The 18,245-nt window shown below is 45.5% G+C and overlaps 1 protein-coding gene across 7 annotated transcripts in view; it reads right to left on the minus strand.

Annotated features, from left to right (window-relative positions):
- Positions 1–18,245, minus strand: part of DPF3 (double PHD fingers 3) — a 266,506-nt gene that overhangs the window by 72,024 nt on the left and 176,237 nt on the right. The window lies entirely within an intron of this gene.

Genomic DNA, 18,245 nt, shown 5'->3' on the forward strand with positions numbered 1-18,245 from the left:
TGGGTTTATGGATGGGCCTAAGTCACCGTATTGTCAAAGACAACAGGAGACAGAAGGAGCTGAAATGGCAGTGCACGCTACCAGAAAGCTGGACACGAGCGCGATTCAGCAGTTAAAGGCACGGTCGCGGAAGCAGGCTTCTCTGGAGAGGGTCTGCACCTGGGAAGGTGTCCCTGGCCCAGGTTTCTTTGAGTGCAGGCCCATCTAGAGGCAAGAGAATATGCTAGATGTCTTAAGGCCCCTTTTAGGCCTATTATTTGAGGATTATAATAGGGCGAAAGAAGAGCGAAGTTTTTCAAACCCAGAGGAACTCAGCCTTTCATCCTTGCTTCATATTTGTGTACACATCTCTCTCCCTATTAGCCGTGAGCTCCCTGAGGGCAGGAGCGGTGTCTTTAATCTCTGAATCCCCAACACCTGGCACAGTGATTGACACAGAGCTGACAATAAATACTTAATGAAAGGATGGCAGATCTTCACAGAGGCTTTTGGGAGGGGGAAAAAAACACAACTGCCAGGCAAAGGGAAGTGAAAGACCAGGAATTCAGTGGATGTAAAGTGTCCCGAGTACTCAGTGACCATCCTAAGGCACTGCCAGCATCAGTCCTGCCCATAACAGGGGACATAAAGAGTGAGGGGCAAGGCTTCCCTGGTGGTGCAGTGGTTAAGAATCCGCCTGTCAATGCCGGGGACATGGGTTCGAGCCCTGGTCCGGGAAGATCCCACATGCCACGGAGCAACTAAGCCCGTGTGCCACAACTACTGAGCCTGCGCTCTAGAGCCCACGAGGCACAACTGCTGAGCCCGCGCGCCTAGAGCCCGTGCTCCGCAACAAGAGAAGCCAATGCAATGAGAAGCCCGCGCACCGCAACAAAGAGTAGCCCCCACTCGCCGCAACTAGAGAAAGCCCGCGTGCAGCAACAAAGACCCAATGCAGCCAAAAATAAATAAATAATTTATTTAAAAAAAAAAAAAAGAGTGAGGGGCAGAAGCAACATAAAGAGTGGGAGAGCCCACTGGAGAGAATAAAGTGGTGGTGGAGAAAGCCAGTGGGTCTGCCCTCCCACGGGAATCCTCTCCCTTAGGCATTTCTTGGAAAACCAGGATGGAAGGAGTTAAGAACTCCCAGGCTCATTTGGCCCCCAGGGCCCCTTGAACCTCCTGTTTGGTCTCTTGCCAGGAGCCCTGAACCGTCCAGTGAGAATATAGGCCCTGTCTTACTATGTGCTTTGGTAGCTGTAGAATCTTTCTAAAAATTTTAAATGTGTGTCAGTCATCCCACCCTTCCTTGTACCTATCTCCTTTTCCTCTGTCTTTATGGAACACAAAACTCATACTGTTAGACACACACCTTGTAAATATTTACTCCCAGACACTGTGCTGTAAAATCAGAAATCACGTGTCTGCTCACACTGATGTCTCCATCTTAATGGATGTATCTGGTTAGAGTTGCCACTTGCCAGGAGTTTGGACACCATGTCACTACTTCTGGGACTAGATGGTCACATGACCCTTTGGTAATGTCCTTTGTGCTCCAGCCTTAGGCCAGCAACCCCAGGTCTGTTACTGACGCTTCTGAAGAGTGAGAAGAAGACTTAAGCAAAGTTGATTACTTTTCTCAGTGCTGATTAAGGAAAGCACAAGATGTTTCCATTTTCCAGTGGCAGGTCATGTGGGTCAGTTCATGCCCTGGTGTAGCAACTTGTTATTGCCACCAAATGAGTCAGTTGAGGGGGAAAACGTTTCACTTGAGAGGAACTATGTCAAAAGGGCTGTGAATGAAGTGGTGTCATTCCCCTGAGAGAAATGCAGGACATCCCAGTGCTGTAGGGCAGGATAAGCCTCGTCTGCTTCAGTTGTCAGGATATTATTATTGTGATGGCAGAATTCAGCAAGCTCCCTTCCTCTCTTGCTCAGCCTTGCCCCTCTCCACCCCTCGTCACCACCACCTCCACAGGACTCGGGTATGTCAACCCCAACAGTCCACAAGGGACCAGCATTTTCTGTGTCCTTCAGACTAAAAAGCAGTACTCAGGGAAAAGAAAAGGATGAGTCTCAAGCATCAGACCTGAGGGTGAGGAGAGAGTCAAGGGACCACAGAGCTGACAGGCAGCCCAGCCTAGAGATGAGGGCCCAGACCAGGAACACACCCAGAAAGCAAACTGGGAAGAGGGTGCTGGGAGCCACAGAGACATTCGCCCGTGGTAGGACAGGGCCTTAGGAAAAGAATGAAAACCAAGTTTCTCCCCCCAGATTGAGCAATGCAACCTGTTTCCTGGTTACCTGACTCGGTGCATCCGAAAGTAAAAAGAATTAAAGGGAAACACAGCTTGGCCATTGGTCTTTGAAAGCTGGATTTCTCTAAGGCAGTGGTCCACATAGTTCACATGACTTCTTAAAAATGCAAACTCTAGGCCTCCACCACCGATCTACTGAATCCAAAATTCTGGGGTGGGAGATCCGGAAGTCTGCGTTTTAAGGAACAGGTGATTCTGATGTGCTCAAGCTGGAGGACCACGGCTCTGAGACACATGACGGTCATATCACATTGTGTCATACACATCTGTTAGTGCTGTGCTGTATATGAATTGATTTATTTCAGCGTTGCATAACCCTATGATACAGAGGCATTAGTGTTCTGATTTTACACAGATGATACTTAAGGCACGAGGAAGCTTGTCTAAAGTCACGCTACGCTGGTCCTGAACCCAGGCAGTGTGGCTCTTAGCTGGCCCACCTGATACTATCCTGCCACGGGTACATACAACAACACACCCGAGGGAACTCAAGTCAGAGTGGTCAGCAGGCCCTAGAGGCAAGGGCTTCTCAAATTTGAGTGTTGTGCAGATAAATCACTTAGGGATCTCATTAAAATTCAGATTAGGATTCATAGGTCCAGGTAGGGCCTGAGAGCCCACATTTCTTACACGCTTCCCCGTGGGGTAGCCAAACATCCAGGTTTGCCTAGCACTGAGGTGTTTCCAGGGCACAGAACTTTCAGTCTAAAACTGGGAATACCCTGGGCCAACCTGGACAGGTTGATCACCTGAGCCCTGGGTGATGTGGATACTGCTGACCTCGCTCTGAGAAGCAAAAATGCAGGCCCGCAAGGTGAGGAGTTTGGATTGTATTCAAGTGTGATGAAAGTTTTGACAGCATGGCATGGCATAATCTATTTTATACTTTTGAAAGACCACTTTGGCTACTCCTTGGAGAAAAGACTATAAGAGGTAAGAACGAAGGCAGAGAGACTAATAAAGAAGTTGCAATGATCCAGACAAGAGCCAGTGGTGATAGGGATGGAGAAACGGAAACTGATTCGGGGTATATTTTGGAGGGGTAGCCAAAAGGGTGGTGAAGGAAAACAGAGCCAAGGATTAATCCTAGGATTTTCACTTCAGGTACAGCATTATTATTTTTTTTTTTAAGAACAAGGTCAGAAAGAGATATAAGAGCTTGGAAAGACTGAGACATAGAATGAGAGAGAAAGATGCAGGAAAATTATTGAACTGAGTGATGTGTGATTTTTTTCTAGAGCAAAACTCATTTATGAATTAAAGTCTCAAGCAGAATTTGTAAAGGGGGGTTCCATATAACATCATAAACAGCTAAAGTTCATTCTGAAGATTAAATTTGCCTGCTATGGACTGAATTGTTTCTCCCCTAAAATGCATATGTTAAAGCCCTAACCCTCAATGTGATGGTATTGAGAGATGAGACACTTATGGTGGGATTAGTGCCCTTATAAGAAAAGACACCAGAGAGCTTGCTTCTCTCTACCGACATGTACCAAGCAAAGACCATGTGAGGATACAGCAAAAAGATGGTCATCTCCAACCCAAGGAGAGAGTCCCCACCAGACACCATCCCTGCCATCACTTTTACCTTGGACTTTCAGCCTCTAGAACTGTGAGAAATAAATTCCTATTGTTTAAGCCACCCAGCCTATGGTATTTTGTTACACAGCCCAGGCTGACCTCGATACTGCCCATTAATACATTCATTTCTTTTGAAAAGCCACTATGCAATATGATGCACTTGACAATTGGCCTACAGGGGGAAATTAAGGGACATCAGTAGGACTATGATAAACATCCCAGGTTGAGATTGGGATCCATCACTTGGGGTTCCAATGTCCTGACATAACTGAATGGTGTCCAACTCAAGCATATTCACATCTCAGCTTCTCATCTTGCTAACTGTGTGACCTGGGGAGAGTTCCTCAACCTTTCTGAGCCTCTGTTTCCTCATCTGTAAAATGAGAGTAATGGCACATGCCTCACAGACTTGCAAACATTACACGAGATGACATGTGCAAAGTGCCTGGCACAAGTAGCTATTCCACCATGTCTTTCCCTCTTTCTTTTCCTCTGTAAAATAATTTTATTTCTGAAAAGGCAGGAAAAAGGATCAAAGGTGTAAATAAGTAGGCTTTCCCAAGAAGTGACACATGACTGGAGAATTCACATTCATGCTCTGTGTCCAAGGGCACATCCCTCAGTCTCTGTGTGCCTTGGTGTTCTCTAGGGGACATGGCACCTACCTTATAAGGTTACTGTGAGGAATGAATGAGATAAATGTGGCGTGCCTAGCACAGTGTCTGACACATTCAAGGAATGTCAGCAAGTATTATTGCCCTTGTCATTGATCAGGACACGAAACTCTTCAATCCCGAACTTTCTAGGTAATAGGCCAAAAAGGTGAGAGAAATAAAAGAGGCTCACAGGGCTTCCCTGGTGGCGCAGTGGTTGAGAGTCTGCCTGCCGATGCGGGGGACACGGGTTCGTGCCCCGGTCCGGGAGGATCCCACATGCCGCGGAGCGGCTGGGCCCGTGAGCCATGGCCGCTGAGCTTGCGCGTCCGGAGCTGTGCTCCACAACGGGAGAGGCCACAACAGTGAGAGGCCCGCGTATCGCAAAAAAAAAAAAAAAAAAAAGAGGCTCACAGAAAGGCAAGTGGCAGGTAGATGCCGGATCCTGGGGAAACGGGATGGTAAATACAGGGATGCACACCCGGCTAGATTCTGCTCCACAGTTTCCTTCCACCGGGTTTCACATATCCATCTTATTTCCCCAATTAGACCAGAAGTTGTCCTGGGACCGAGACCACATGTTATATCTTTTTGGAGCCCCAGTTACACTTGGCCCCACGAGTGGGTGCATGCACAGTAAGTACTCAGTAAATACTCATGTTTAGCTTATGTGGAAGGATTGGGGTCCCTTATCTAAGATTTAGCAAAGGATGTGCCAGGCTCTGATAGTTCCTCCTGATGCCAGTGAGACTCCCATAGGCAGTTAGCTTCTCAGCATCAACATGGCCACACACGGGCCCCGACGCAGGTTAGCCATTTGTGGTCCTGGACATGCTCTGCTGGCCTGAATGGCACGGAGATGGGATGTCGGCACCCTCAGAGTGTGGGCCTGGTGCCAGACACCCACGTCACCTCAGGAAGGCTCACGGCAACCCCGTGAGGGCAGAACGATGGTTCTCTCTGTTTTACGGATGAGGCAACAAAGGAGCAGAGAAATGTAAGTACTGACCCACATCTACACAGACAGAAGATGGCAGGGTGGCCGAGTTGTGATTCACACACTGGCCCAGCCAATTCCAGTGGCATTTTCTCAGTCTCTGGGTCAAGAGTGTGGATGACCCACAGGTCTGGAGAGTTAACTCCAAGTATACCTTCAAGGACAGAGCAACCTCAGATTCTTCTTTGCTTTGTAATCTGTAAACTGTTTAGTGAAATCATAATTCACCTAAGGAACACCGGTTGTTAGTTTCCAGATTTGCTCTTTGGGGAGCGAGAAGCAGCTCACTTTTCCAGACAGAGCCCTGGATCTGAATTGCCCTCTCTCTCCCCAGTAACGAAGCCTGAACTTCCTGCGTCAAGCTTGGGTAAGTAGTGAGTTGTGTGGGTTTTATAGGTTTTCAGGCACCTTTCAGACTGATCCAAAATTCTTAAGCTTGTGTCAAACGTGATTTTCACTCTCTCTCTTAAAGCTGTATCCATCGCCCCTGGGCTGTATGTTAGAGGACAGAGATGTCAGAAGACTAACATCTGTTAGATCTTTCCCATCAGTGTGGCAATGACATCATGTGCTTCTTTTAGATAATTTGCACATTATCAGACTAATTTTCAGATTATCTAATCAGCCAACATTACCCTTAATCAACTCGGCTCTCCTCTTTCAGTTCTGTAGAGTACAACGTGCCCTCCAAAGGCACACTGGTGTGGGGACTTTTCTTCTCTTGACAGATATTGAAAGCCTAGCTACATGCCAGGCCACCACTACTAGACAGAAGACTGAGACCTCCCGGGACTGAGGACAACCCAACTTCCATTCCAGGGACCGGAGAAATAGCCTTGGAATAAATTTTATAGATCTAAACTTTAAAACACATTTCCCTCATAAGAGCTCCAAGTATGCTGCAGAGAGCATTTTACATTCATTTATGCTATTAAATAAGAGATACACCATACGATAATTTTTTTGTTTTGTTTTGGTTTGGTTTTCGTTTTTTTTTTTTGCGGTACGCGGGCCTCGCACTGTTGTGGCCTCTCCCATTGCGGAGCACAGGCTCCGGATGCGCAGGCTCAGCGGCCATGGCTCACGGGCCCAGCCAGTCCGCGGCATGTGGGATCCTCCCGGACCAGGGCCCGAACCCGCGTCCCCTGCACCGGCGGGCGGACTCTCAACCACTGCGCCACCAGGGAAGCCCCATATGATAATTTATAATATGCCACACATATTTCTTTATAAATCATTTGTTCTTACTTCTAGTAATTGCTATCATGGTTCTCCTTTTCCTACAAGATGACAACTACACAGCCTGGCAGAGAAGACGCTTCCAGCTGTGGCCCCTGCCCACATTCCATCATTTCTCCAGTACCACTGTCAGACACAACTACTACCAATTGTCTGAACGCACCATGCTATTTCACACCTCCCTGCCTTTGTACACGCAGTTCCCTCTATCTGGGAAGCCCTCTCCCACCCAGTAAATGTCTCCTCATTCTTCAAGGGCTAACTTGAAGGTCACCTCCTCAGGGAAGCCTTTACAAACTCCCTAATGCTTTTTAAATGTTCTAATGTTTCTAACGTTCTGAAGCTTTCAATGCCCTGCAGGGCTTTTTAAAACATAGATTGCTGGCCCGCACCCTCAGAGCACCTGTTACCACATGGAGCCAAGAATCTGCATTTCCAGGAAGTTCCCAGGTGATGCTGATGTCACACTTACAACACTACTGCCCTAAGGAGTAGAAAGTGTGCTGTGCCTTTGAGCCCTTGGCTTCCTACACCATATTCTATACACACCCTATTACACATTCCTGCTCACAACTGAGAGCTCCTCAAGGAAAGGGACCAAGGCAGTATTCGATACAAGGTTACTAAACCAATAGACGGTGGTGGATAGATGGATACATCGATGGATGGACAGATGAATGTGTCAGACTGAATTTATTCACACAGCTTTTTCATACAGGTCCATGACCTCAGACATCCCCATACCCACCCCCCAAAAAAGGTACCTTAAAAACATCATCTATAATAGATTCCCACTGTGCAGAGAAGGTAAAAAGAAATTCAAGAAGAGCTTTGACATTGTGAGCCCGTGTCAAAGGAGTTTTGAATTCTAACCCAGTGCTCTTTCTGCTACCCTGTTTACCAAGGTGACATTTAAGGAGTCACACAGGATGCCTCTGAGTGGCACCTCTCAGAGTCCTAACCTGCCCAAACCCTCCCTCCTTTTATTCATATATATGTAGCCTATGTGTGTGTGTATCTATATGTATGCACGTATACACGCATGTGCACACACACAGTGATTTCATTTGTAGAAAGCAGATGAAGGTGGTCAGAGAAACAGAAGAAGGAAGAAGAATCTAGCCTCCCACAGGGAGGAGAAGGGCAGCAGCTCAGGCAGGGAAGACCCCATCAGAAAATCCTATCTCCCAAGCGGGAGTGTCTGAGCTCCAAGCATCCCCGGGCTGCCTGGAGTTGAGACAGAGAGGTCAGGACACAAAGGAAAGGGGACAAACCTACCAAGGAGACAAACAGTGTATATTCAGGAGAAAATGAGAGACTAGGAGAGGAACAAAGGCGGGAGAACGTCAGCTGGGAGGGGGCGGAGGGTGGGAGGAATGGCAGTCGAGTGCTGAGCTGGTGGCACAGGGCAGCATGGCGGGGGGTGGAGGGCGGGGGGCAGTCAGTGCTGGCTCCAGCACTCCGCTCTGCCCTTTCAGCAGCAGCGGGAGCAAGGATGAGCAATGGGCTTTGCTGGAGACACAGCCGGGGGGATGCAGCAAGGGACAGCAGGAGGACCAAAGTCAAAAGGTCTCTACTGCTGCAGGTGGTGCAAATGCAGATGCCCGTGACATTGACAACTCCTGAGTCTGTAGGGCTATTTTTCCCATAGGCCTGTGCTCACCAGCAGCGGGGTTCCCGCTGCAGCTCTGCTCAAGAGGGAAAAGTCAGCATTCCCACCTCACTGGCATCCAGAACTTTTCCTGGGGGACCTGCAGATTAGCCTCTTGGGTCAAGCTCTCTTGCCTCCCTCCCCCACTCCAGAAACCTTGCCAAGGGAGGATCACAAAGCGGAGACCTTAGGGTGCTGCAGAGCTGTCGCATTCAATTCACCACAGAGCGCCAGTGGCATTTAGGGCAGGACGGGTGGGGGCCCACCCCCTCCCCAAACAGTGGGAGCAGCTAATGACTGCTATTAATGATGCTGGCAATTAGCACTCGCGAGAAAATGGTTGGGGGGCCGCTCACCAGGGGAATGTGGGAGGGAACAGAGCACACATTCAGAGAAGCAAACAGATTGCTGATGTTTGTGGTGCAGGGAACCTGGGAAAAGCCGCTGTCTCTTGGATTTATCCAGAGAAATTGGGGAAGAGGAAAGGGAGGGCTTCTATGGACATTGAGGGCCTTTCTGCCGTACCCTCCCCGCTAGTAAAATTAGAGCTAATCACAGACTTCTCAGAGGCCTCGTGAGGAGATGTCATTAAAATGGTGTTTGTAGGGCTTCCCTGGTGGCGCAGTGGTTGAGAGTCCGTCTGCCGATGCAGGGGACACGGGTTCGTGCCCCGGTCTGGGAAGATCCCACATGCCGCGGAGCAGCTGGGCCCATGAGCCATGGCTGCTGAGCCTGTGCGTCTGGAGCCTATGCTCCGCAACGGGAGAGGCCACAGCAGTGAGAGGCCCGCGTACCGCAAAAAAAAAAAAAAAAAAAAGGTGTTTGTGAGGGTTCTGGAACCTTCCTCGTGTGAGAAGACCCCAGATGAGATCAGGTACAGCTATTCTTTTCTATGCAGTTTTTTGTATGTGTGTGTGTCTGTGTGCGTCTGTGTGTGTGTGGCCTCACCGCGCAGCATGCGGGATCTTACTTCCCCAACCAGGGATCGAACCCGTGTCCCCTGCAGTACAAGTGGGGAGTCTTAACCACTGAACCACCAGGGAAGTCCTCTATGCAGTTTAAATCCCTTGGGTAGTTGGATGATCCTTTATGAAGAACCCAATTTCTCATCATCAGGGAGAGGGGAAGGGGAGTCGAGGGGGGCTGGGGTGGGAGTGCTCACTGGCAAACCCACAGAGAGAGGAGAACACACGGCCGGATACTTAGGGATGCGTCTCCAACCAGGAGAAGAGATGCAGCTTCCTCCCTAAGCAAGGCTGCCTGGCCTCACGGTGAAGACATGAAGAGACAGAAGACACGGACCCACAAGCTGCGTGAGGAGATCCTGGTGGAGAAAGAAAAATAGGGGCCAGTGCCCATCTTGGAAGTCAACAGACAGGCAGGAGGGGCCCACAGGAATGGCTAAGGAGGAGACCCCCTGGACCCACTGGGGGTCCGCGGTGTACTTGGGGGTCACAAGGAACCTTCCTCTGTGGCTGCTATCACCGTGCACACACATGAAAGAGACCCAGACCAAAGAGAAGCACTCCAAACCCCACGGCTCAAGGAAAGCACCTATACACAGGGACAAAACGGACTGACATTTGAGAAGAGATGTAAAGGAGATAAGCCAGCACTGGGGGAAGTGAGAAATAATACCAAGCTAATAAATACTTTAGAGAGAGCAACCACCACTAGTAAACACTTTCCAGACAGCAACCCAAATCAAAGGAGATCATTCTCGGACTCCTCACAGCATGAGACAATAGCTATGCCTTCGCCACTTAAATCAGAGAAGGGATAAGAGGAGAGACAGGGAAATGCAAAAACCAGCTGACCAGTACAGGTCAATACATTTTCCTTTCTGGAAGACAAGGGTGACTGGACCAAGGGAACCTCTCCCCAGGGGGCAGGTAGAGACCTCAGCATCATAGCTATTCAGAAGCTGGCACAGGGAGGTGGGCACCTCCTGCCTGCTTTTCAGGTTCTGTCCAGATGACAGTAGTTGGTAAGAAAACAAAGGGTCTGTCACATGAGAGGCTTGAACCCTGAAAGAGAGCAAGAATTAAAGAAGGTGTTATGGCCTGAACTGTGCCCCCCCAAATTCATATGTTGAAGCCCTAATGCCCAGTACCTCAGGACATGACTATATTTGGATCTACGGCCTTTAAAGAGGTGATGAAAGAGCAAAAGTTAAAATGAGACTGTTAGAATGGGCCTTAATCCACTCTGACTGGTGTCCTTATAAAAAGAGGAAATCTGGGGACTTCCCTGGTGGTGCAGTGGTTAAGACTCCACCTGCTAATGCAGGGGACATGGGTTCAAGCCCTGGTCCGGGAAGATCCCACATGCCTCAGAGCAACTAAGCCCGTGTGCCACAACTACTGAGACTGCATGCCACACTACTGAAGCCCACGTGACTAGAGTCTGTGCTCTGCAACAAGAGAAACCACCGCATTGAGAAGCCAGTGCACTGCAATGAAGAGTAGCCCCCGCTCGCCACAACTAGAGAAAGCCCGCATGCAGCAATGAAGACCCAATGCAGCCAAAAATAAAATAAATAAATTTATTTTTTAAAAAAAAGGAAGAGGAAATTTGGACACAAAGAGACTTTGGAAGTACACGTGCACAGAGGGATGACCATGTGAAGAGGCAGCAAGAGGGCAGCCGCCTGCAAGCCAAGGAGAGAGGCCCCTGAGGAACTAACCCTGATGGCACATTGATCTGGGACTTCCAGCCTCCCGAACTGTGAGAAAACAAATTACTATTCTTTTTTTTTTTTTTTTTTTTTTTTGCCGTACATGGGCCTCTCACCATTGTGGCCTCTCCCGTTGCGGAGCATAGGCTCCGGACGCACAGGCTCCAGACGCGCAGGCTCAGCGGCCATGGCTCACAGGCCCAGCCGCTCCGCGGCATGTGAGATCTTCCTGTATCGGGGCACGAACCCATGTCCCCTGCATCGGCACGCAGACTCTCAACCACTGCGCCACCAGGGAAGCCCCCAAATTTCTATTCTTTAAGCCAGCCAGTCTTTGGTATTTTGTTATAGCAGCCAAGGAAACTAAGACAGGAGGCAATGGGGGTGGGGATTAGGGGAAAACCCACACTAATCCAAAGAAAGGTTTTGGCCAAGGTGTGTTCATTGTTTCAAATATTTGGTGAAGGCAGCCAATTGACATCAGCTAATTGAGCTGATTGACTGAAATGCACAGGAATCACCCTCAAACCCTAGAGTCTAAACATTATTAAAAGTCTGATCCCTTTAATTACACTGAATTGTTCAATTTAAGAGCATCTACCACAAAATCCTTTGAGCAAAATTAAAAACACATGGCATGAATCCGCACTCACACATGCCTCGGCTATGAAAGCATGTGCTCGGCTTCGGCTTTCCCCTTCACGAGTAGAGCCTGGGTAAAGAATGTCACCACCCTGGGCCTGATTTCATCAAACAAGCCTTCTGACAGGTCTCCCATCCTCTAGCTTTCTCCTGGCTTCAGTCCATCTTCTCCAGGATGACCCAGCATGTGGCTGACAGGGTCTTGGTACTCCAGCCAGGTGTCAGGCCTGAGCCTCTGAGGTGGCAGAGTCGAGTTTAGGACATTGGTCCACCAGAGACCTCCCAGCCCCTCGTAATATCAGTCAGCGAGAGCACTCTCGGAGAACTCCAGCTCAATGCTAAGACCCACCTCCACTCAATGACCAGCAAGATCCACTGCTGGACACCCCATGCCAAGCAACTAGCAAGACAGGAACACAACCCCACCCATTAGCAGAGAGGCTGCCTAAAATCATAATAGGTTCACAGACACCCCAAAACACACTACTGGATGCGGTCCTGCCACCAGAAAGGCAAGATCCAGCCTCATCCATCAGAACACAGGCACCAGTCCCCTCCACCAGGAAGCCTACACAACCCACTGAACCAACATTACCCACTGGGGGCAGACACCAAAAACAATGGGAACTACGAACCTGCAGCCTGTGAAAAGGAGACCTCAAACACAGTAAGTTAAGGAAAATGAGAGGACAGAGAAATACACAGCAGATGAAGGAGCAAGGTAAAAAACCACCAGACCAAACAAATGAAGAGGAAATAGGCAGTCTACCTGAAAAAGAATTCAGAGTAATGATAGTAAAGATGATCCAAAATCTTGGAAATACAATGGAGAAAACACAAGAAACGTTTAACAAGGACCTAAAAGAACTAAAGAGCAAACAAACAATGATGAACAACACAAAAAATGAAATTAAAAATTCTCTAGAAGGAATCAATAGCAGAATAACTGAGCCAGAAGAACGGATAAGTGACCTGGAAGATGAAATAGTGGAAATAACTACCGCAGAGCAGAATAAAGATAAAAGGATGAAAATAATTGAGGACAGTCGCAGAGACCTCTGGGACAACATTAAATGCACCAACATTCGAATTATAGGGATCCCAGAAGAAGAAGAAGAGAAAAAAAAAGGGCACTGAGAAAATATTGAAGAGATTATCGTTGAAAACTTCCCTAATATGGGAAAGGAAATAGTCAAGCAAGCCCAGGAAGCGCAGAGAGTCCCATACAGGATAAATCCAAGGAGAAACACGCCAAGACACATATTAATCAAACTATCAAAAATTAAATACAAAGAAAAAATATTAAAAGCAGCAAGGGAAAAGCAACAAATAATATACAAGGGAATCCCATGAGCTTAACAGCTGATCTTTCAGCAGAAACTCTGCAAGCCAGAAGGGTGTGGCAGGACATACTTAAAGTGATGAAAGGGGAAAAACTACAAACAAGATTACTCTACCCAGCAAGGATCTCATTCAGATTTGATGGAGAAATTAAAAACTTTACAGACAAGCAAAAGCTAAGAGAATTCAGCACCACCAAACCAGCTTTACCACAAATGCTACAGGAACTTCTCTAGGCAGGAAATACAAGAGAAGGAAAAGACCTACAATGACAAATCCAAAACAATTAAGAAAATGGTAATAGGAACATACATATCGATAATTACCTTAAATGTAAATGGATTAAATGCTCCAACCAAAAGACACAGACTGGCTGAATGGATACAAAAACAAGACTCATATATATGCTGCCTACAAGAGACCCACTTCAGACCTAGGGACACATACAAACTGAAAGTGAGGGGATGGAAAAAGATATTCCATGCAAATGAAAATCAAAAGAAACCTGGAGTAGCAATTTTCATATCAGAGAGAATAGACTTTAAAATAAAGACTATTACAAGAGACAAAGAAGGACACTACATAATGATCAAGGGATCAATCCAAGAAGAAGATATAACACTTGTAAATATTTATGCACCCAACACAGGAGCAACTCAATACATAAGGCAAATACTAACAGCCATAAAAGGGGAAATCAACAGTAACACAATCATAGTAGGGGACTTTAACACCCCACTTTCACCAATGGACAGATCATCCAAAATGAAAATAAATAAGGAAACACAAGCTTTAAATGACACATTAAACAAGATGGACTTAACTGATATTTATAGGACATTCCATCCAAAAACAATAGAATACACTTTCTTCTCAAGTGCTGAAGGAACATTCTCCAGGATAAATCATACCTTGGGCCACAAATCAAGGCTTGGTAAATTTAAGAAAATTGAAATCATGTCAAGTATCTTTTCCAACCACAACACTATAAGCCTAGATATCAATTACAGGAAAAAACTTGTAAAAAATACAAACACATGGAGGCTAAATAATACACTACTAATAACCAAGAGATCACTGAAGAAATCAAAGAGGAAATCAAAAATACCTAGAAACAAATGACAATGAAAACACGATGACCCAATACCTATGGGATGCAGCAAAAGCAGTTCTAAAAGGGAAGTTTATAGCAATACAATCCTACCTCAAGAAACATCTCAACTAAACAACCTAATCTTACACCTAAAGAAATTAGAGAAAGAAGAACAAAAAAACCCAAAAGTTAGCAGAAGGAAAAAAATCATAAAGATCAGATCAGAAATAAGTGAAAAAGAAATGAAGGAAACGATAGCAAAGATCAATAAAACAAAAAACTAGTTCTTTGAGAAGATAAGCAAAATTGATAAACCATTAGCCAGTCTCATCAGAAAAAAAGGGAGAAGACTCAAATCAAAATAATTAGAAATGAAAAAGGAGAAGTAACAACTGACACTGCAGAAATACAAAGGATCATGAGGGATTATTACAAGCAACTATATGCCAATAAAATGGACAACCTGGAAGAAATAGACAAATTCTTAGAAAAGCACAACCTTCCAAGGCTGAACAAGGAAGAAATAGCATATATGAACAGACCAATCACAAGCACTGAAATTGAGACTGTGATTAAAAATCTTCCAACAAACAAAAGCCCAGGACCAGATGGCTTCACGGGTAAATTCTATCAAACATTTAGAGAAGAGCTAACACCTATCCTTCTCAAACTCTTCCAAAATATAGCAGAGGGAGGGACACTCCCAAACTCATTCTATGAGGCCACCATCACCCTGATACCAAAACAGACAAAGATGTCACAAAGAAAGAAAACTACAGGCCAATATCTCTGATGAACATAGATGCAAAAATCCTCAACAAAATACTAGCAAACAGAATCCAACAGCACAATAAAAGGATCATACACCATGATCAAGTGGGGTTTATCCCAGGAATGCAATATATGCAAATCAATCAATGTGATAAACCATATTAACAAATTGAAGAATAAAAACCATGTGATCATCTCAACAGATGCAGAAAAAGCTTTTGACAAAATTCAACACCTATTTATGATAAAAACCCTGCAGAAAGTAGGCATAGAGGGAATTTACCTCAACATAATAAAGGTTATATATGACAAACCCACAGCCAACATTGTTCTCAATGGTGAAAAACTGAAACCATTTCCTCTAAGATCAGGAACAAGACAAGGCTGCCCACTCTCACCACTATTATTCAACATAGTTTTGGAAGTTTTAGCCATAGCAATCAGAGAAGGAAAAGAAATAAAAGGAATCCAAATCGGAAAAGAAGAAGTAAAGCTGTCACTGTTTGCAGATGACATGATACTATACATAGAGAATCCTAAAGAGGCTACCAGAAAACTACTACAGCTAATCAATGAATTTGGTAAAGTAGCAGGATACAAAATTAATGCACAGAAATCTCTTGCATTCCTATACACTAATGATGAAAAATGTGAAAGAGAAATTAAGGAAACACTCCCACTTACCATTGCAAAAAAAAAGAATAAAATACCTAGGAATAAACCTAGTAAGGAGACAAAAGACCTGTATGCAGAAAACTATAAGACACTGATGAAAGAAATTAAAGATGATACAAACAGATGGAGAGATATACCATGTTCTTGGATGGGAAGAACCAACATTGTGAAAATGACTATACTACCCAAAGCAATCTACAGATTCAATGCAATCCCTATCAAACTACCAATGGCATTTTTCACAGAAATAGAACAAAAAATTTCACAATTTGTATGGAAACACAAAAGATCCCGAATAGCCAAAGCAATCTTGAGAAAGAAAAACGGAGCTGGAGGAAGCAGGCTCCCTGACTTCAGACTATACTACAAAGCTACAGTAATCAAGACAGTATGGTACTGGCACAAAAACAGAATTATAAATCAATGGAACAGGATAGAAAGCCCAGAGATAAACCCACATATGGTCACCTTATCTTTGATAAAGGAGGCAAGAATATACAATGGAGAAAAGACAGCCTCTTCAATAAGCAGTGCTGGGAAAACTGGACAGCTACATGTACAAGAATGAAATTAGAACACTCCCTAACACCACACACAAAAACAAATGGATTAAAGACCTAAATGTAAGGCCAGACACTATAGAACTCTTAGAGGAAAACATAGGCAGAACACTCTATGACATAAACCACAGCAAGATCATTTTGGACCCACCTCCTAGAGAAATGGAAATAAAAATGAAAATAAACAAATGGGATCTAATGAAACTTAAAAGCTCTTGCACAGCAAATGAAACCATAAACAAGACGAAAAGACAACCCTCAGAATGGAAGAAAATATTTGCAAACAAAGCAACTGACAAAGGATTAATGTCCAAAATATACAAGCAGCTCATGCAGCTCAATATCCAAAAAACAAATAACCCAATCCAAAAATGGGCAGAAGACCTAAACAGACATTTCTGCAAAGATATACAGATTGCCAACAAACACATGAAAGGATGCTCAACATCACTAATCATTAGAGAAATGCAAATCAAAACTACAATGAGGTATCACCTCACACCTGTCAGAATGGCCATCATCAAAAAATCTACAAACAATAAATGCTGGAAAGGGTGTGGAGAAAAGGGAACCCTCTTACACTGTTGGTGGGAATGTAAATTGATACAGCCACTATGGAGAACAGTATGGAGGTTCCTCAAAAAACTAAAACTAGAACTACCATATGACCCCGCAATCCCACTACTGGGCATATACCCTGAGCAAACCATAATTCAAAAAGAGTCATGTACCAATATGTTCATTGCAGCACTATTTACAATAGCCAGGACATGGAAGCAACCTAAGTGTCCCTCAACAGATGAATGGATAAAGAAGATGTGGCACATATATACAGTGGAATATTACTCAGCCATAAAAAGGAACTAAATTGAGTTATTTGTAGTGTGGTGGATAGACCTAGAGTCAGTCGTACAGAGTGAAGTAAGTCAGAAAGGGAAAAACAAATACCATATGCTAACACATATATATGGAATCTAAAAAAAAAAAAGGTTCTGAAGAACCTAGGGGCAGGACAGAAATAAAGACACAGATATAGAGTATGGACTTGAGGACATGGGGAGGGGGCAGGGTAAGCTGGGTTGAAGTGAGAGTGGCATGGACATATATACACTACCAAACGTAAAATAGATAGCTAGTGGGAAGCAGCCATATAGCACAGGGAGATCAGCTTAGTGCTTTGTGACCACCTAGAGGCGTGGGATAGGGAGGGTGAGAGGCAGATGCAAGAGGGAGGGTATATGGGAATATATGTATACGTGTAGCTGATTCACTTTGTTATACAGCAGAAACTAACACACCATTGTAAAGCAATTATACTCCAATAAAGATGTTAAAAAAAAACAACAAACACGTGCCATGTCCACAGTTCTTCTTCACCCCATGATCCTAGAATGACCCACATCTTGAAGCAAGCCCTAAAGGTCCCATTATCCCATCCCATCCTGATTTGGGGGTGGACCAGAAGCCATACGGAATGTTGTAGAGGGAAGTCACATGGTGAATGCTAAGCCCTTTGTGACTCCCTAAGTCATAACTAGAAGTTGAGGAAGGAAAGAAAGAATAGAAATGGAAACACAAATCTTCAGGATTATTTTGGGTCTTCAGAGCCCAACATCCCAAGTGACAAGTATACCCAGGTCATGTTTGCTGACTGAGTGCTCAAGTGAAGAGCATGGAGGCTCCAGGGCCATATTTCTAAGGCAGGAGAGCCCTTACCAAAAGTGTGACCCTCTAAGAGCTGAGACAATGAAGCAAGAATATTCTATGTCCCTTGGTGGCCAAGGAGACATTTGGAATGGCTGCCTGAACTGACGCACCCCACAGCTTTGCCCACCTCAGGTTAGCAGCTGTGAATGGATCTTCTGGAGCTGAGGGAAAGGAGTAGCAGGTCTGGCATTTGACAATGGCCAGGTAAGGATGTTTCTCTTCCGCCTTAACACTTACCTCCCATCCTCTAGGAACAGAGCTGGGTGTGCCACCCCTGCCCAGCTCACTCTAAGCTTCAGGCTCAGCTGACCCACAGGGGCAACTGTGGCTGCGCTGAAATAGCCAACTCACCACAGGTCCT

This window comes from Globicephala melas, chromosome 2, assembly GCF_963455315.2.
Source record: "Globicephala melas chromosome 2, mGloMel1.2, whole genome shotgun sequence".
Taxonomy (NCBI): Eukaryota; Metazoa; Chordata; class Mammalia; order Artiodactyla; family Delphinidae; genus Globicephala; species Globicephala melas.